Source organism: Nyctereutes procyonoides, unplaced genomic scaffold (assembly GCF_905146905.1).
Source record: "Nyctereutes procyonoides isolate TBG_1078 unplaced genomic scaffold, NYPRO_anot_genome, whole genome shotgun sequence".
In the NCBI taxonomy this organism is placed as follows: Eukaryota; Metazoa; Chordata; class Mammalia; order Carnivora; family Canidae; genus Nyctereutes; species Nyctereutes procyonoides.
The window spans coordinates 11,323,833-11,342,433 of NW_026575136.1; the positions used below are offsets into that span (position 1 = coordinate 11,323,833).

At 36.1% G+C, this 18,601-nt stretch overlaps 1 protein-coding gene across 7 annotated transcripts in view; it reads left to right on the forward strand.

Annotated features, from left to right (window-relative positions):
* Positions 1–18,601, forward strand: part of LOC129495411 (methyl-CpG-binding domain protein 5) — a 433,502-nt gene that overhangs the window by 199,780 nt on the left and 215,121 nt on the right. For all 7 annotated transcript variants that reach the window (XM_055302889.1, XM_055302888.1, XM_055302892.1 and 4 more), the window contains exon 3: positions 3,786–3,933. The gene's annotated coding sequence lies outside the window, so the exon portion shown is untranslated. The remainder of the gene's footprint in view (positions 1–3,785; positions 3,934–18,601) is intronic.

Below are 18,601 nucleotides of genomic sequence, written 5' to 3' on the forward strand. Positions count from 1 at the left end.
AAGATTACCTTGTGTATTTGAGACTTTTTTAATTTTTTGAGAGAGATTTGTATTGCTGTGTCCTTCCCTCTTAGGACTGCCTTTTCTGTATCCCAAAGATTTTGAACAGTTGTGTTTTCATTTTTAGTTGTTTCCATGATTTTTTAAAAATTCTTCTTTAATTTCCTCATTGACTCATTCATTCTTTAGTAGGATGCTCTTTAACCTCCAAGTGTTTAAGTTCTTTCTAAATTTCCTCTTATGATTAAGTTCAAGCTTCAAAACACTGTGGTCTGGAAATATGCAAGGAATAATCCCAATCTTTTGCTATTGATTGAGATCTGATTTGTGTCCCAGTATGTGATCTATTTTGGAGAATGTTTCATGTGCACTGGAGAAGAATGTGTATTTGTTGCTTTAGGGTGGAATGCTATATATATCACTGATATATATATATATATCAGTGAAGTCCATCTGGTCCTGGTGTCATTCAAAACCCAAATTATTTCCTCGTTGCTTCTGCTTAGATGTTCTGTCCATTGCTATGAGTGGGATGTTGGAAGTCCCCTACTATTATTGTATTATTATCAGTGTGTTTCTTTAATGTGGCTATTGATTGGTTGATATAATTGGTTGCTCCCCAGTTAGAAGCATAAATATTTGTAATTATTAGATCTTCTTTTTGGTTAGACCCTTTAAGTATGATATAGTGTCCTTCCTCATCTCTTACTACAGTCTTTGGTTTAAAATCTAATTTGTCTGATATGAGGATTGCTACTCCAGCTTTCTCTTGAAGTCCATTAGCATGATAAATTGTTCTCCACCCCCCCCACTTTTAAATCTTTTTCTTTTTTTTATTTACTTATGATAGTCACAGAGAGAGAGAGAGAGAGAGAGGCAGAGACACAGGCAGAGGGAGAAGCAGGCTCCATGCACCAGGAGCCCGATGTGGGACTCGATCGCGGGTCTCCAGGATCGCGCCCTGGGCCAAAGGCAGGCGCCAAACCGCTGCGCCACCCAGGGATCCCCACCCCCCCACTTTTAAACTGAAAGTGTCTTTAGGTCTAGCATGTGGATGGGTCTTGTTTTTTTATCCAATCTGATACCCTTTGTCTTTGATTGGAGCATTTAGCCCATTTACATGGTGACTATTGAAAGACAAGTATTTGGTTCCTTTGTATTACCTATAAAATCCCTGTTTCAGTGGATTGTCTCTGTTTCTTTCTGATACGTTACCTTTGGACTCTCTTTGCTTACAGGATCCCACTTAATATTTTTTGCGGGGCTGCCTTGGTCATCACATATTCTTTCAGTTTCTGTCTGTCCTGAAAGTTCTTTATCCTCCTTCCATTCTGAATGATAGCCTTGCTGAATAAAGTATTCTTGGCTGCATGTTATTCTCATTTAGTATGCTGAATATGTCATACCAGCCCTTTCTGGCCTGCCAGGTTTCTGTGGATGGGTCTGCTGCCAGTCTAATGTTCCTGTCCTTGTAGGTTAAGGAATTCTTGTCTTGAGCTGCTTTCAGGATTTTCTCTTTATCTCTGAAATTTACAGGCTTCACTATTATATGGCAGGGTATTGATATATTTTTATTGATTTTGGGAGAGGTAACTTACCTCTTGGACTTGAATGCCTGTTTCCTTCCCCATATTAGGGAAGTTCTCAGCTATGATTTGCTCAAATATACCTTCTGTCCCTCTCTTCTGTCTCTCTCTTTCTTCTTCCTTGGGGACCCCAATAATTCTAACATTGTTTCATTCTATGGTTCTCAAAGCCTTCCCTCATGTCCATGGTTATTTTTCTCTCTTTCCCTTAGCTTCCTTCCTTTCCATCAACTTGTCTTCTATGTCACTTGCTCTTTTCTGCCTTGTTTACTCTAGCTGTTAGAATATCCAATTTAGCCTGCACCTCAGAGCAGTTTTAATTTCAGCCTGATTAGATTTCATTTATACACTAAAAGATTCTCTAGTGTCTTTATGCCTTTTTCAAGCCCAGCTAGTAACTTCATAATTGTTAGCCTGCATTCCAGCTCTGACATCTTACTTATATCCATATTGATGAGATCTTTGGCAGAAAGTGTTACCTCTGGTACGTTCTTTTGTTGTGAATTCCTCCTTCTAGTCATTTTGCCCAGAGAAGAATGGATGATCAAGTGAGCAAAATCAAAACTATATCAACCCTGACTCAAGCAAAATACACACTAGACAAATCCAGAGAGGTCAGAAACATAAAAGAAAAAAGAAAAGAAAAAAAAAAAGGAAGGTGGAGAGAATATAAATTCCCAGGTGGACAAAATAGGATGATCCACTTGGTCCTGATCCACCTTGGTCCAGGTGTTAGAAGATACTAAATCCCAAAATTATATAGAAAGTAAAACAAATATATATATATTTTATATATATATAATATAATACAGTGAAAGGAAGCCAAAAATGAAGAATATATCTATAAAATGTAAATGTAAAAAATGAAAGTTAAAAAAAAATTGGAAAACAAAGAGTTGATAAAATAAACTAATTGAAAAGGGAAAAAGAAAGAAAAGGAAAAATTTTAAACTGAAATATAAATGAATCATGAGGAAAACCCTCAAATCCTATATGCTGTTTACCCTAGAGCTAGAGTTTTGCAGTGTCGTGTGCTCCATAAACTTGATGTTCCCTGTTCTTCCAGCTGGTCTTCTGAGGGAGGGACCTACTGAGTTAATTCTCAGGTATCTGTGTCTGGGCAGAGTTGTACTGCCCCTTGCCAGGTAGCCCAGCTCAATGTAAGCTGTTTCTGGTTTTTCTATATGGCTTTTGTTCCTTGAGGATTTTCTGAGCCTCTTTAGAAGATGAAAATAAAAATGGACAAACGCTGATCTCCAGCTCAGAGCTGAAAGATCATGATCCCCTTTCTTCAGTACACCCTCAGGCATAAGCAATCTTTACTTTTGTGCGTGCCACATTCTGCGGACTCCTGCAGTGTGCACCCCCACCGATCCTCCCAGGAGGAAGGCAGGAAGGTCCTGCACTTCTGTCCTTTGCAGGACTCCAAGGAGAGCAGTCCCCTGGTCTGCACCTGCTGGCACTGCCCCACCTGCAGGAAGGGGGTGGGCCACTGCTTTTTTATCCTTTGCAAGGCACCCCTACACTGAGAGCTGTTGCCAGATCATGCAGCAACAGCTCATGGTTTATGGTGAACAGAGCTCAGAGCCCCCTCCTGGGCTCAAAAACCGTAACCAGTTTCCTGGCTCCAATACTCTGCTGGCTTTGGCACCCTTGTTCTCTCTCTGACCCCAGGGATCCTAAGACTACACTGTCCCACCTAAGATATTGCCCCACTACACCACTGAGCACCTTTCAGGCAGGAATGTCTCATTGGAGCTTATTTTTTCTAAAGATTCTGATTTTGTGCTCCTGAACTATTTCACTTTCCAGTAATTGGCTTATGGAGGCTCCCTCTCACCTCCACCCCCACCCCCACCCGCAGCTCCTGTTACCTTCCTATATATCCCCTGTTTCATTTCTCCACGCTCCTACCATGTAAAAAGTGGTCACTTTTCTATTTGTAGAGTTCCAGCAATTCTTTTCTTATATCTCAAGTTGAATTCATATGTGTTCAGAGTGATTTGATAGTTATCTAGTTAAATTCAAGGCATCAGATGAAATGAGGTCCTCTACTCTTCGCCATCTTGCCACCCTCTCCAAATTCTATGATTCTTATACTGCAAACTCATAAAAATCTGAAAATGTCCTGAAATGTGAATCTAAAGAAATACTGTCTGTTCAAAATCAGTAAGTTCACACTAATTTCCTTTTTAACAGGACCAAGGAAATAAATACCAGAAGCCAAGAGCACAGAATATTTTCTTTCATCAATCCACAGAACCCTGATACTTCTCTAATTCCATCACACACAAAGGAATGACCACCTTGGCAAATGGCCACAGAGAATGTCAACAATTTTTTGGAGGTAAGCAATGAAATATTTATATTTTGAGTTGTCTGTCGTTAAGCATATAGAAACAGGTAGTGTTATCTTGCATTTTAATGAAGAAAGAAAGTGTTTTTTAATATAGCAACTTTATATATTAAGCATAGCTAATATAGCTTTTTACCTATAGCTAAGCTATTTCTCTCTTCCTTTTTTTTCCTGAGCACCATTGCATGTCAAAAATTATATTAAGCTCTTTTTGCATATTGTATTTCATAGTATAGAGCTGCATGAAATCCCTAAATACAAAATAAATTTAAATTACAGAAATTAAGTACCCATCTTTGAAAACAGTGCCATGTATATCCACCTCGAAATACATAATCATCTAACTACAAATACTAAGTACTTTGGGAAGTTAAAATTATTTTCTGTTTACTTTGGGATTATCTACAGCATTTATGAATTTTTTTGTTTAATTCCAGCATTTTTTTTTCTCATTTATTTTTAACAACTATTCTGAAGTGCTCCAAAGTCTTGGGAAGTAATCCCTTTACATTCCTCACAGTTTTATATTTTTATAAGAATCCTGCATCAAAAGAACTCATGGAACTTTTAGTTCCTGTCTCAACAGCTCTTATTACTCTTGGAAGAACAGTCAGCCAAGGATTGTGGACCACAGTGCTGTCTTCAAAACTGAAATTAATTACATTACCAGTTAAAGGGAAAGGTTACTTGGAAAGAAATTGACTGTATTTTAAAGAAAGAAATTATAAATTTGAGGAATCTGCCTTTTCTACCTTAATGAAATATAAAGACTTAAGTAGATGAATATAAAAATGGAATAAAAATAAACTCATAAAACTTTAAGTAGAATGCACTAAAATTGAATTTTTCAAAGGACTTTATACAAACAAAGAAACTGTACATATGCTCAGAATTTTTTATTTAGTATTAATTCAACTCATAGGCCTAAGGTCATCTAGCAAACAAGTCTGCTTTTTAAGTTGTATGTAGAGGAATGCTTTCTAAGTAAAGGAGGACATAAATGTTTAAAAAGCCCAGTGTAGAGCTTCTGAGTTTTCTTTCAGTAACTAGAGTCAAAATTAATTCCTGCTTTTCTGTTGGGGAAAATTTCATCTAATTACATTCAAATTATTCTGCAACTTTTTGGACAGCAAATCCTGATCACTAAAGAAAGGAAAAAGCAGCTGTGTTGCCCTTGCCTCACAGTTATAAGAATAGCATTATTATGTAGTCACTGGGCTTTATAGAACAAGAGTGGTTATCCACCGGCTGCCTTCTGGCAGAGACACACCTAACCCTTTCTGAACTGCTGGTAATGTATGCCTTCTGTTCCTAAGGATTTTTAAAGAAATAGTTTCCACTGCTTCCTTCAGCGAACCAATCTAGTATAACAGTTCTTGGGAGTAGGAAGTTCTAATAACCCTTTGTGCACTTTTAGTGATTGTTTCTAAAACAGGTTTTGTTAGACCTATACTTAAATCATGATATTTTTTTTAAGATTTTATTTATTTATTTATTTATTTATTTATTTATTTATTTGAGAGAAAGAGAGCACAGCAGGGGAGGGGCAGAGGGAGAGCAAGAAGTGGACTCCTTGCTAAGCAGGGAAGCTAGACACAAGGCTCAATCCCAAAACTTGAGGCATGACTTGGGGCAAAGGCAAAAAGCTTAACCAACTGAGCCAGCCACCCAGGTACACCTTAAATCATGATTTAAATCTTTTCTTAGTTTGATATAATCAACTTAACTATTTTAAGAAAGTATTTAATGAGGTACCTGGTTGGCTCAGTCTGTTGAGTGTCTAATTCTTGAATTCTGCTCAGATTATGATCTCAGGGTTGAACCCTGTGGTGGGCTTTACACTCAGCAAGCAGTCTGCTGGAGATTCTCTCTCTCTCTCTTTCTCTCCTTCTCTCCCTCCCTCCCTCCCTCTACCCCTCTTCCCATTCTCACTCTCTTTCTATCTAAAATAAATAAATAAATCTTAAAAAAAAAAAAAAAACTTAAAATTGACCATTGCTAAAATTAGTAGAAATAATTTATATAAACACTGCTTCTCCATAGGCAACCTGCTTGGTCAATTTTTTTCCTCTAATATTTCCTGTTTTAGCTCATTCACTATCATATCCTATTTTGATCTTAAGTTATTCTTTAACCACAGCAATATATCTTATGTCAGATAGCTCTAGTTTATATTTCTTCCACATTATATTAAGAACCAGCCCTTTGTTCTCTTTGAATTGCATTCTATTTATGACGATGTCATTAATTAATAAGCCACAGATATTTATAATTCTAATCAAAAGTGCTAATTCATTTATTTCCCATATTTTAAGGCTTACTTGAATATTATAGTTGCTTTTAGTACTTAGAAAGGCAATTAGAACATATCAGGTATTCTAAGTCTGCTGTATAAGAACACAAATTCAAAGAACATATTAAGACAGACTAGTCAGCCACAAGTCTGCCACACTTACCAGCTGTGTGACTTTAGACAAATTACTGATTCTTTATGACTCCCAATTTGTATGTCTTTAAAATTTGAATACTAATAAGAATATAATTTCAAGGATTAAGTGGAATAGATGTAATAAATAAATATGAAGTATTTAGCACTTGCCTAGCTCAGAATTCAACAAATAAGTGATATAGTTATTCCGGTTTTTGCAAAATGATTGAAAAGAAGTTTCCTCATGGCAAGCTCAATTCTTACAAAAGAAATAATGAATTTGTCCATTATACTCATGCCAATTTAATTTTACATCATTATGTTGTTGTACTGCTACTAAATACCGTTCATTGAAGTTTCCCCACAAGCAGTTTATGTTTAAACGTGAAAATACAAGTTACCAAAAAGTCACTGTTTAGTTTTGAAGGGGTACATGCACCCTGATGTTGATAGCAGTATTATCAATAATAGTCAAACTATGGACAGAGCCCAAATGTCCATTGACTGACAAATGAATACGAAAGATGTGGCATATGTATATATGTATATCAACCAACTAAAACTTGTTGGAGGGAGGCAGGTGGAGGATGGGCTAGATGGGTGATGGGTATTAAAGAGAGTTCATGTATCTAAGTGATGAATCACTGATCTCTACTCCAGAAATCAATATTTCACTATATGTTAACTAACAAAATTTAAATAAATTTTAAAAAACCAAAGACCCCCAACTATTTAAAAACGTAGTTGTTAAAATAAATGATTGTTAACCTTTGAGCCTTTGAATGTACATTCCAAATCTTGCGAGTAATTTTACTTGAGTGTTTGTGGACTCAGTGCCTGCTCTAAAATTTTAACTTTGGGGCACCTGTATAGCTCAGCTGGTTAAGCATCTGCCTTCAGCTCAGGTCATGATCATGGAGTCCCCACGCTGGACTCCCTGCTCAGCTAGGAGTCTGATTCTCCCTCTGCTCCTCACCCCATTCATGTTCTTTCTCTCCTCCCCCTCTCAAATAAATAAATAAAATCTTTAAAAAATTAAATTTTGACTTCATATCAACCATTATTGTTTGGAGAAATATTCCATGTGCAAGCCAGAGTGATGTGAAGAATTTTCTTCATCTTCAAAAAAGAATTTAAGTATCTTTTATGTATACATAGGACATATGTTTAGTCTGAGAAACTAATATTTCCACTAGAAAAAGAAAAGCAAACAAGTAGTTTGAGTCTATATATTGATTTCCTAGGTGTGCTGTAATAAGTTACCACAAACTGTGGAAGGTTTAAATTTTAAAGAATTATTCTTTCACAATTCTTGAATGTAAAAGTCCAAAATCAAGTTGTCTACAGGGCCATGCTTTTCTGAAGGCTGTAGGGAAAAATCTTTTAGATGCCTTTCTCTTAGCTTCTGCTGTTGCCTGACAATCCTAAGCATTCTTTGGTTCATAAACTAATTACTTCAATCTCTGCCTCCCTCATCACCGCATTTTATCCCTGGGTTTCTATGTCTCTTCTGTTCTTCTTATAAGGACATGGTCTTATTAAATTAGAGCCCACCACAATTCAGTATAACCTCATCTTAACTTGATTACATCTACAAAGACCCTATTTGCAAACAAGTTCACATTCAAGTGTTAAGGATTAGGATTTAAACATATTGTTTGGGAGGTAACGCAATTCAAACAATGACACTCTCTAATATATTTTTTTGAACTGAGAATAAAGCTAGGGCATAAGAATTGATTCTAAAAACAAGAGAATTTTCTTTTCCTGGGGAAGAAGTTGTTTCACTTCTGACAAGATAAGATCTATGAGTAGATGCACATATTTTGCTTATGATTTGGTAATACCATTTCTTGAACATAGATAGTTTACTGGTTTTTTGATAATACTTTTTCCCATCTACTCTTTAGCTCTGTTTTTTAAAATTATAAAACAATATCTATCATTTCATTTGTTTACTTGAGCTGAGAGTTCAAATAATAGGGTCACAGTTTTATGATTAAGGCATATATCCATATTACATACATCAACAAATAGGATTCTCTAAGGACTTTAGAGCTGGTATTGTATTTGCATTTATAACTGTACTGATATCTACAATTTTTTAATGAACTGAGTTAATCTTTCCTTTACTAATCTTGATGCAAACCAGAGCCACTTTTTATTTTAGGGGTAGGAAATTTGCTTTAAATTCAAATTAAGAAATATTCTTGATCTTTCAAAATGAACATAGCCACTATATATTTTTAACATTAATTCTACAGCATATTCTAGTAAAGCTAATTCTAGTGAAGTCTTTCTAATATATAATTTGGAATGTGGTCTGTAGATCATCAGTACATTTTTATCTTCTTTATGATCATCTCCCATATATTTAGATAACTGTCAAAAATTCTCCATGCAATAACACTTACATAGGATGTACAGTCTTATTTCAGAATTTAATGAGAGGATATTATGTGCATTTTCTTGTCTTTGAGCTTCTGAAAACGAAGGGAGGTAAAGCATTATAAACTCCTGTTTTAGGAGTGAAGAAAGATGGAATAGGAGGATCCTAAGCTCACCTTATCTTATGGCTACAACTAGGTAACTTCCATATCAGTGCAAATAACCCAGAAAATGCCCTAAAGACTGGCAGAACAGACTCTCCACAGACAAATGTAGAGAAGAGGCCACATCAAACAGAGTAGGAGATGTGGCCAGGAGTCAGACTGACCCACAGGACTGTCTGCAGGAGGGAAGGCTGCTAAGGGCATGAATAGAGGAAAGAAACAGACACTATACCAGGCACCCCAGACACAGGAACCCATATAGGGAAGACAAATCTCTGTATCATTCGGCTTTGAAAACCAGTGGGGCATAATTCACGAGGTCTTATAATCAGTGGGCTTAACACCTAGAACTTTATAAATCAGCAAGCTTAGCTCTGGGAGAGCTGGAGGGTAAGAGAAAACTGAACCGGCATCCTTAAAGAGAGAGCACAACAAACAGCCCTGCTGAAATACAGCTTAGAAGCAGCAGTTTGAAAAATGCCTGGGTATAAGGGAGGAAGATTCATTTACTAATCTCAGTATGTGCTGGAGGGGCAAGAATCTTTTGGAGACATCTCCAACAACAAAAGAGCTAATAGGCACCACTTCCCTCCCCAACCCGCAGCCTAGATAAATGGACACCTGTAGGAACCAATATAACATAAACACTGTCTTGCTAACAGCACACCCCACCCCCACACTTTCCTGCAGACTCACCCTCTCTATCCTGGCTTGGGCAGGAGTTTTGCCAGGCAGCTGCAGGTCTCTTCCTGCAGAAGACTTCATGGAGCTTGCTAACAGCATGTCGCCTTCTCCCCAACCCCTGTGCTCTCCTACGGAATTGCCCCCTCCAGCCTAGGGGCAGGAATTTCCTGAAGCAGCAGCAGATCCCTTCCCACAATATACCAGTGCAAACCTTGCTGGTGCCACATGCCTTGCCCCTGCATTTTCCTTCAGACCTGCCCTTAGGAGGAGTCCAAACAAGGTGGTGCCACAAGTGTAGCAATGTTCAAAAGTGATGAGTACCACATTAAAGTGACTCTTGTCCCAGAGGGAGAGGGAAAGATAACCACACACACCAGTCCCACTACAACCCCAGCAATAGGCTAGAGGCAGATTTCTGGTCTGATGGCAGGCCCCACTCATCCAAAAAAGCTTCTGAGGGGACAACACAGGGAGAGCGCACTGCAGTTCACTGTTACCATAGCTCTGGTAAATGCTTGCTCTTACTCAGCTCAAGCCCAAGGTGGCCCCACACTGGCCCACTAACAACACAGGGACCAAACTCTGCCCATAACAGGCAAAGTGAGCCATTGCAGATGACTGAACTAAAGGCAGATGCAACTGAGCCACAATAGCAGGGCCCATGCAACACACACAGCAGACATCCCTGAAACACCAGGTTCTGGTGAACAGGGGACATTATATTGCAAGGCACTACAGGACCTCTTCTTTTTAAGGCCGCTACTTTCAAGAGTAGAAGATAGAGCTGACATTTCCTATCATGTAGAAACAAATACAGAGAGTTAGACAAAATGAGACAGAGGAATATGCCCCACATGAATGAATAGGACAAAATCACAGCAAGATAGCTAAATGAAACCCAGGTAAGTAATAAACCTAATAGAGAATGTAAAGTAATGGTCATAAGATACTCATCAGATTTGAGGAAAGAGTTTAAGACCTTGGTGAGACCCTTAAAAAAGAAAACATAAAAAAGAATCAGTAAGAGATGAAGAACTCAATAACTAAAATTAAAAATCACTAGGGGGAATAAACAATAGACTAGAGGAAGCAGAAGAATGGATCATTGTGACCTGGAGGACAGAGTAATAGAAAGCAATGAAGGTAAACAGAAAAGAGGGAAAATATTTTTAAAATGAAAATAGATTTGGGAGGGCACCCGGGTGGCTCAGTCATTCAGCATCTGACTTTGGCTCAAGTCATGATCCCGCGGTCCTGGGATCGAGTCCCATATCAAGCTCCCCACAGGGACCCTGCTTCTCCCTCTTCCCCTGTCCCTGCCTCTCTCTGTATGGCCCTCATGAATAAGTAAGTTAAAATCTTTAAAAAAATGGATTAAAGGAACTCAACGATGCCATCATGCATAACAACATTCACATTATAGAGATCATAGAAGAAGAGAGAGGCGTGGGCAGAAAATAAAGAAATAATAGCTGAAAACTTCCCAAGTCTGAAAAGGAAACAGGAATCCAGATCCAGGAGGCATAGAGAGCCCCCCAAAAAATCAACCCAAGGAGGACCACACCATGACACATAGTAATTAAAATAGCAAAAGTAGTATTAAAGAGAATTTTAAAAGCAGCAAGAGAAAACAGTTACATACAAGAAAAACCTCATAAGGCTATCAGCTGGTTTTTCAGCAAAATTTTGCAAGCCAGAAGAGAGTAAGGTGATACACTCAAAATGTTCCAAAAAAAAAAAAAAAAAACAAACCTGCAACCAGGAATAGTCTACCCAGCAGGGCCATCATTCAGAGTAGGAGAGAGAGTTTCTCAGACAAACAAAGGTAAAGGAATTTATCATGACTAACCTAGCCTTATAAGGGGACTCTTTTTTTTTTTTTTTTTTTAAGATTCTATTTGAGAGAGGGAAGGAAAGGGAGAGAGTATGTGAGCAGGAAGAAGGGCAAAGGGAGAAGGAGATAGAGAATCCCAAGCGGACTCCTGGCTGAATGTAGAGCTGGACAAGATCATGACCTGAGATGAAACCGAGAGTTGGATGCTCAAATGACTGAACAACCAAGGCATCCCAAAGGGACTCTGAGTGGAAAAGAGAGACCATAAGCAGGAAGAAGAAAAGTAGAAAGCACAAAATCAGTGATATTAACTATAAATCTACCAAAGAATCAAAGGATTCACAAAATAAAAGGATGCAAAGTATGATACCATATACCTAAAACATGGGGAAAGAAGGAGTTAAAATTTAGTACTTTTAGATTGGGTTTCAGCATAAGGAAACATCAACTTAATATAGACTACTATATGCATAAGATGTCATCTATAAATCTAATGATAACCAGAAATCAAAAACAGGTACTAATATGTTAAAAAAAAAAAAAAGGATCCAAGTACATCACTAAAGAAAGCAAGCAACCTAAGAGTAAGAGAAGAAAGGAACAGAGAACTATAAAAACAACCGTAAAACAAATAAAATGGCAATAATTACTTATCTATCAATAATTACTTTGAATGTGAATGGACTACACACTCCAATCAAAAGAAGTGACAGAATGGATAAAAAAAAGCAAAACCCATCTATATCCTGCATGTTTACAAGAGATTCATTTCAACCTAAAGACACAAGTAGGTTGAAAGTGAAGGCATAGAAAACTATTTGCCATGAAAATGGAAGTGAAAAGAATGCCAGAGTAGCAATACTTATATCACATAAAATAGATTAAAAAAAAAAAGACTATAAAACAAGAGACAAAGAAAGACACTACATAATCACAAAGGGGACAATCCAACAAGACGATAAACAATTGTAAATATATATGCATCCAACATGGGAGCACCCTAATACATAAAGAATCTAATCAAACATAAAAGTTATTAATAGCAATACAATAATAGTAGGGGGTTTTAACACCCTACTTAAGTCAATGAATAGATCATTCAATACAAAATCAACAAGACGGTGGCATTTAATGACACATTGGACCAGATGGATCTAACAGATATAGTCAGAACATTCCATTCCTAAAACAGTGGAATACACATTCTTTTCAAGAGCACATGGAACATTCTCCAAAGTAGACCCCATGTTTAGGCCACAAGACAAATGTCAGCAGATTCAAAAAGATTAGAGTCATATAGCATGCATCTTTTCCATTCTCAGCACTATGAAACTAGAAATCAATGACAAGAAAAAAAATCTGATAAGACCAAAAACACAAAGAGGTTAAATATCATACTACTAAACAATTAATGGGTCAACCAGGAAATCAAAGAGGAAGTCAAAAGGAGAAAAACGAAAATGAAAACATAATGGTCCAAAATCTTCAAAATGCAGAAAAATCTGTTTAAGAGGGAATTTTATAGCAGTACAGGCCTACCTCAAGAAGCAAGAAAAATCTCGAATAAATAACCTAACCTTACACCTAAAGGAACTTAGAAAAAAATACCCAATACAAGTAGAAGGAAAGAAATAATAAAGATTAGAGCAGAAATATGTAAAATAGAAGCTAAAAAAACAGTAGAACAGGTCAATGAAACCCGTAGCTGGTTCTTTAGAAAGATCACCCAAATCGATAAACCTTTGGCCAGTCTCATCAAAAACTGGAGAGGATTCAAATAAACAAAATCAGAAGTGAAAGAGGAGAAAGAACAACCAACATCACAGATTTACAAAGAATTATAAGAGAGTATTATGTAAAATCATATGCCAACAAGTAAGACAACCTAGAAGAAATGAATAAATTCCCAGAAACATATAACCTCCCAAACTGAATCAGGAAGAAATAGAAAATTTGAACAGACTGATTACCAACCATGAAATTGAATCAGTAATCAAAAATCCCCCAACGAGCAAAAGCTAAGTATTGTTGGCTTCATAGGTGAATTCTGCCCAGCACTTAAAGAATTAATACTTATTCCTCTCAAACTATTCCAAAAAATAGAAGAAGGAAAGCTTCCAAATTTATTTATGAAGCCAGCATTACCGTGATATCAAAGACCTATAAAGACACTACAAACAACACTACAGGTCAGTGTCTCTAATGAACATAGAAAAATCCTCAACAAAATATTAGCAAATCAAATTCAGCAATATATTTTTTTAATAAAATCATTCACCAAAAGTGGATTTATTCTGGGGTATAAGTCTAGCTCAATATTCACAAATCAATTAATGTCATAAATCACATCAACAAGAAAATGAACACCATATGATCATTTAAATACATGCATAAAAAGCATTTGACATTCACGGTTAAAACCCTCAAAGAGATAACATGATACTATATATAGAAAGCTGTAAAGAAAAAAAAAAAAAAGCTCTAAAGACTCCACCAAAAACATACTAGAACTGATAAAAATGATTTTAGTAAAGTTGCAGGATACAAAATCAACATACAGAAATCCATCATATTTCTATAACAGTAATAATGAAGTGGCACAAAAAGAAATTAATAAAACTATCCCATTTACAATTGCACCAAAAATAATAAAATATATAGGAATAAACTTCACCAAAATGGTGAAAGCCCTGTACCTTGAAAACTATAAAACACTGAGGAAAGAAACTGAAGATGACACAAACAAATGGAAAAATATTCCATGTTCATGGATTGGAAGAACAAATATTGCAAAAATGTTCATACTATGCAGTGCAATCTACAGACTTAATGCAATCTCTATCAAGATACCAAAGCATTTTTCTTTTTTTTTTTAATAAATTAATTTTTATTGGTGTTCAATTTACCGACATACAGAATAACACCCAGTGCTCATCCCGTCAAGTGTCCCCCTCAGTGACCATCACCCATTCACCCCTACCCCCCGCACTCCTCCCCTTCCACCACCCATAGTTCGTTTCCCAGAGTTAGGAGTCTTTATGTTCTGTTTCCCTTTCTGATATTTCCCACACATTTCTTCTCCCTTCCCTTATATTCCCTTTCACTATTATTTATATTCCCCAAATGAATGAGAACATACAATGTTTGTCCTTCTCCGATTGACTTACTTCACTCAGCATAATACCCTCCAGTTCCATCCACGTTGAAGCAAATGGTGGGTATTTGTCATTTCTAATGGCTGAGGAATATTCCATTGTATACATAAATCACATCTTCTTTATCCGTTCATCTTTCGTGGACACTTAGGCTCCTTCCGCAGTTTGGCTATTGTCCAAAGCATTTTTCACAGAATTAGAACAAATAATCAGAATTTGTATGGAACCACAAAAGACCCTGAACAGCCAAAGGAATCTTGAAAGAGAAGAACAAAACTGGAGATATCACAATACCAAATATCAAGATATACCATAGAGTTGTAGTAATCAAAGTAGTATGATACTGACACAAAAATAGACATATGGATCAATAGAACAGAATAGAGACCCCAGAAATAAAACCACAATTATGTGATCAATTAATATTCGACAAAAGAGAGAAGAACATGCAATGGGTAAAGGTCTCTTCAACAAACTGTTGGGAAAACTGAACCACTTTCTTATACCATACACAAAAATAAACTCAAAATTGATTAAAGACCTAAATGTGATATCCGAAACCATAAAATCCTAGACGAGATCGCAGGCAGTAATTTCTCTGACATCAGTTGTAGCACCATTTTTCTAGATATGTCTCCTATGGCAAGAGTAACAAGAGGAAAAATAAATTATTGGGACTATGTCAAAATGAGAAGCTTCTGCACAGTGAGGGAAATAATCATAAAACTAAAAGAGCCTACTGAATGGGAGAAAGTATTTGCCTATGACATGTCCAGTAAAGTGTTACTATCCAAAATATGTAAAGAACTGATACAACTCAATACCCAAAAAACAAATAATCCAATTGAAAAATGAACCCAAGACATAAACAGATGTTTCTCCAAAGAAGGTATGCAGATGGCCAACAGACACATGAAAAAATGCTCAACATCACTTAGCATCAGGGAAATACCTATCAAAACCACAAGGACATATTACCTCACACTTGTCAGCATGGCTAAAATAAAAAATACAACAAGTTTTGGCAAGGATGTGGAGTAAAAGGAACCCTCATGCACTCTTGGTTAGAATGCAAACTGGTGCAACCATTGTAGAAATCAGTATGGAGGTTCCTCAAAAAATCAAAATAGAATTATTATATGATCCAGTAATTCCACTACTGTGTATTTACCCAAAGAATATGTGAAAACACTAAATTGAAAAGATATATGCACCCTTATGTTTATGCAGCATTATTTACAATAGCCAAATTTTTAATGCAACCCAAGTGTCCATGCGTCGATGAATGGATAAAGACGACGTGGTATAGATATGCAATGAAATATTACTCAACCATAACAAAGAATGAAATCTTGCAATTTGCAACAACATGAGTGGAGCTGGAGAGTATAATGCTTGGTAAAATAGTCAGAAAGAGACAAATACCATATGATTTCACTCATATGTAGAATTTAAGAAACAAAAGCAAACAAAAATGAGACTATAAAGAAGACTCTTAACTATAGAAAAACTGATCAGCAGAGGGAAGGTGGGGGGAGACTGGATGAAATAGGTCAAGGGGATTAAGAGTACAAATATGATGAGCACTGAGTAATGCATAGAATTTTTTAATTCCTATGCTGCACACCTGAAACTAATAAAACACTGTATTTTAATTATGCTGGAATTAGTATTTAAAACAAAATAAGATAAATAAAATAAGATAAACAAAAAGAAAAAATCCTATATCTAGGCCCTTGTGTTTTTTCATTGTTGAATGAAACACATAAAGTTTCCAAAATATATTATTCTTGCAGGTAAAACCTGCTTCAAATTATTCTTTGCACATAATAGATACTCAATAAATGTTTATGAAGGAAATTGTAATTAGCCCCTCTGCTTATAGACAGCATCCATGAGTGATATCGAAAGTAAGGCAACTCTGAAGCTATCAGAAGTTATACACCTTTCGTGTTAAATACTTCTTTTAATTTGTATAAAAGACAGGAACTAGAGAGTTTGAGATGCTGCCAAGTGGAGACATGTTCTATATTCCCAGGATTTTTCAGTAAACTGAAGGAATTATGGCTCTAGTTGATTTTTTTTATTTCATTTTTGCAAATGAATGTTGAAACTTTGAGAAAGGAAAACATAAAGCGCAAGGTTAAGTGAGTAGTCGACTATTTAAAGTATGGGGTTTGATTTTCTGAACTATGGATCAAATTACTAGCACAGTGGTTCTCCCTGACTATGCTTCAGCGTAACCTGGAAAGCCCCTCAAATGTCTATAATTCAAGGCCCGGGATATGTCTGAAACTGGAATGGACTGGTTTCTTAGATGGAGGATTTAACATCAATAGCGTGTTCATGGTGAGAGTGAATGAGCATATTTGCTAGGAGTATGACACTGGTGGTTATGATGGTGAGTAGGGATAGGCAGGGGCGGCCTATAGAATTCTTACGGTTTAGAAAACCTCTAAGGTCCTTTCCAACTCTAATATGCTACGATTGTAAATGGTTGACAGTGCTTTCTTTACATGTATTTATTCATCTATGTATTTTGAAAACTTATGATAGACACCATACTAGAAGATAAAATAAAATCTGTGAACCTGAAGAAAAAGAGAATATAATATACCAGGTTTGATAACCACTACAGTAAGGTATCTTGGAAATAATTAAATAATTGTATTTCATTTATGCATGTGTTATTTCTTTTTACCATTTAGGAGTTAACCAAAATACACAAGCTAGGAATTCCAGTGTACTTAAATGTTCAGAAAGAAGCTGCATTATAACGATTAGAAAAAAGTGTCATCTCGATCCAGGATGTTTGAGGAGAAACTTCTTGAAAACTATGCATATGCAATATACTATATCTCAGATTACTAAAGGCTAAGTCTCAGATGCTAACGTTAATTACTGTCATCGTTCCTTGCTTGCATGCTCCTTTCCTGAGTAAACAACTGATCAAGTTGCTTTTGATGCAGCTATTGCTTGTTAATAGCCAGAATCTTGGGGAGAGAGGCCAGTTTCCTGGAATAAAAACTGCTGAGGATAGAGAAACAGCATCCATAAGAGAAAGGTCTGAGTGTAATGGGCTTTGGAGGACAGGACTCAATTGATTCTGGAGCCTCAGCGGGAGTGAAGGGAAAGGAATTTCTAGAGAAAACTGTAGTTCTGACCTGAAAGAAACAAAGTGAAAACAGCAATAATTATTTCCTTTTTTTCTGCCGTATGTTTCAAAAACAGTTTGAGAAGAAAAAAATCCACAAGTTAAAGTGAGTTTACATTTATATTTAGATAACTTCCCTTATTCCAGAGTTTTATTGCTTTTTGTTTTACTGGATTTTAGTAAGTCACTCCCTTTTGTAAAATGTCTTAACTCCAGGATAGAATTCAGTATGTAATGCTGTCAGTGAGTGAAGAGAGGGATGATATGTATGTTTAAACAATCAGCATATTACTGGTGAGGCTCTTCAGAAGGAATATGTTTTTTAGGTTTTGGTTTTGAATTATTAAAGCAATATTTACTCATGGTTTTTAAAATAAGAACAAATAATATGGAAAGTATAAAATAAAAAATAAAATTTGAAACCATCCTGTTTCTACTTTCCAGAAGTAACTTGTATTGACTTATTTTAGGCATCATTTCAGAAATCTTCTATCCACACATGTTTATGTGTGTACGTACATGTACCACACATGTGTACATATACATGCATATATAGTGTATGCCCTATTTGTAGATAATGGCATATTTTCAACCAGATGAACTTTGGTATTATCTCTTAAGTTCTGAAAATAAGAAATCCTATTGCTATTTAATGGGAATCTTATTAAAATAATAGATTAACTTAGTTGGAAAAGTGAGTCTTTGAATTTTGATTATGTCTGTCCTGAAGACAAATTACGTGTTTTGTAGATATCTGGATTTGTTTATTCTGAGTTACTTATTTTTGTTGTTTTTCATATTATATGGATTTCTTTCTAGTTTTTATTTTCTAATTGAGCATGGCTTATATTA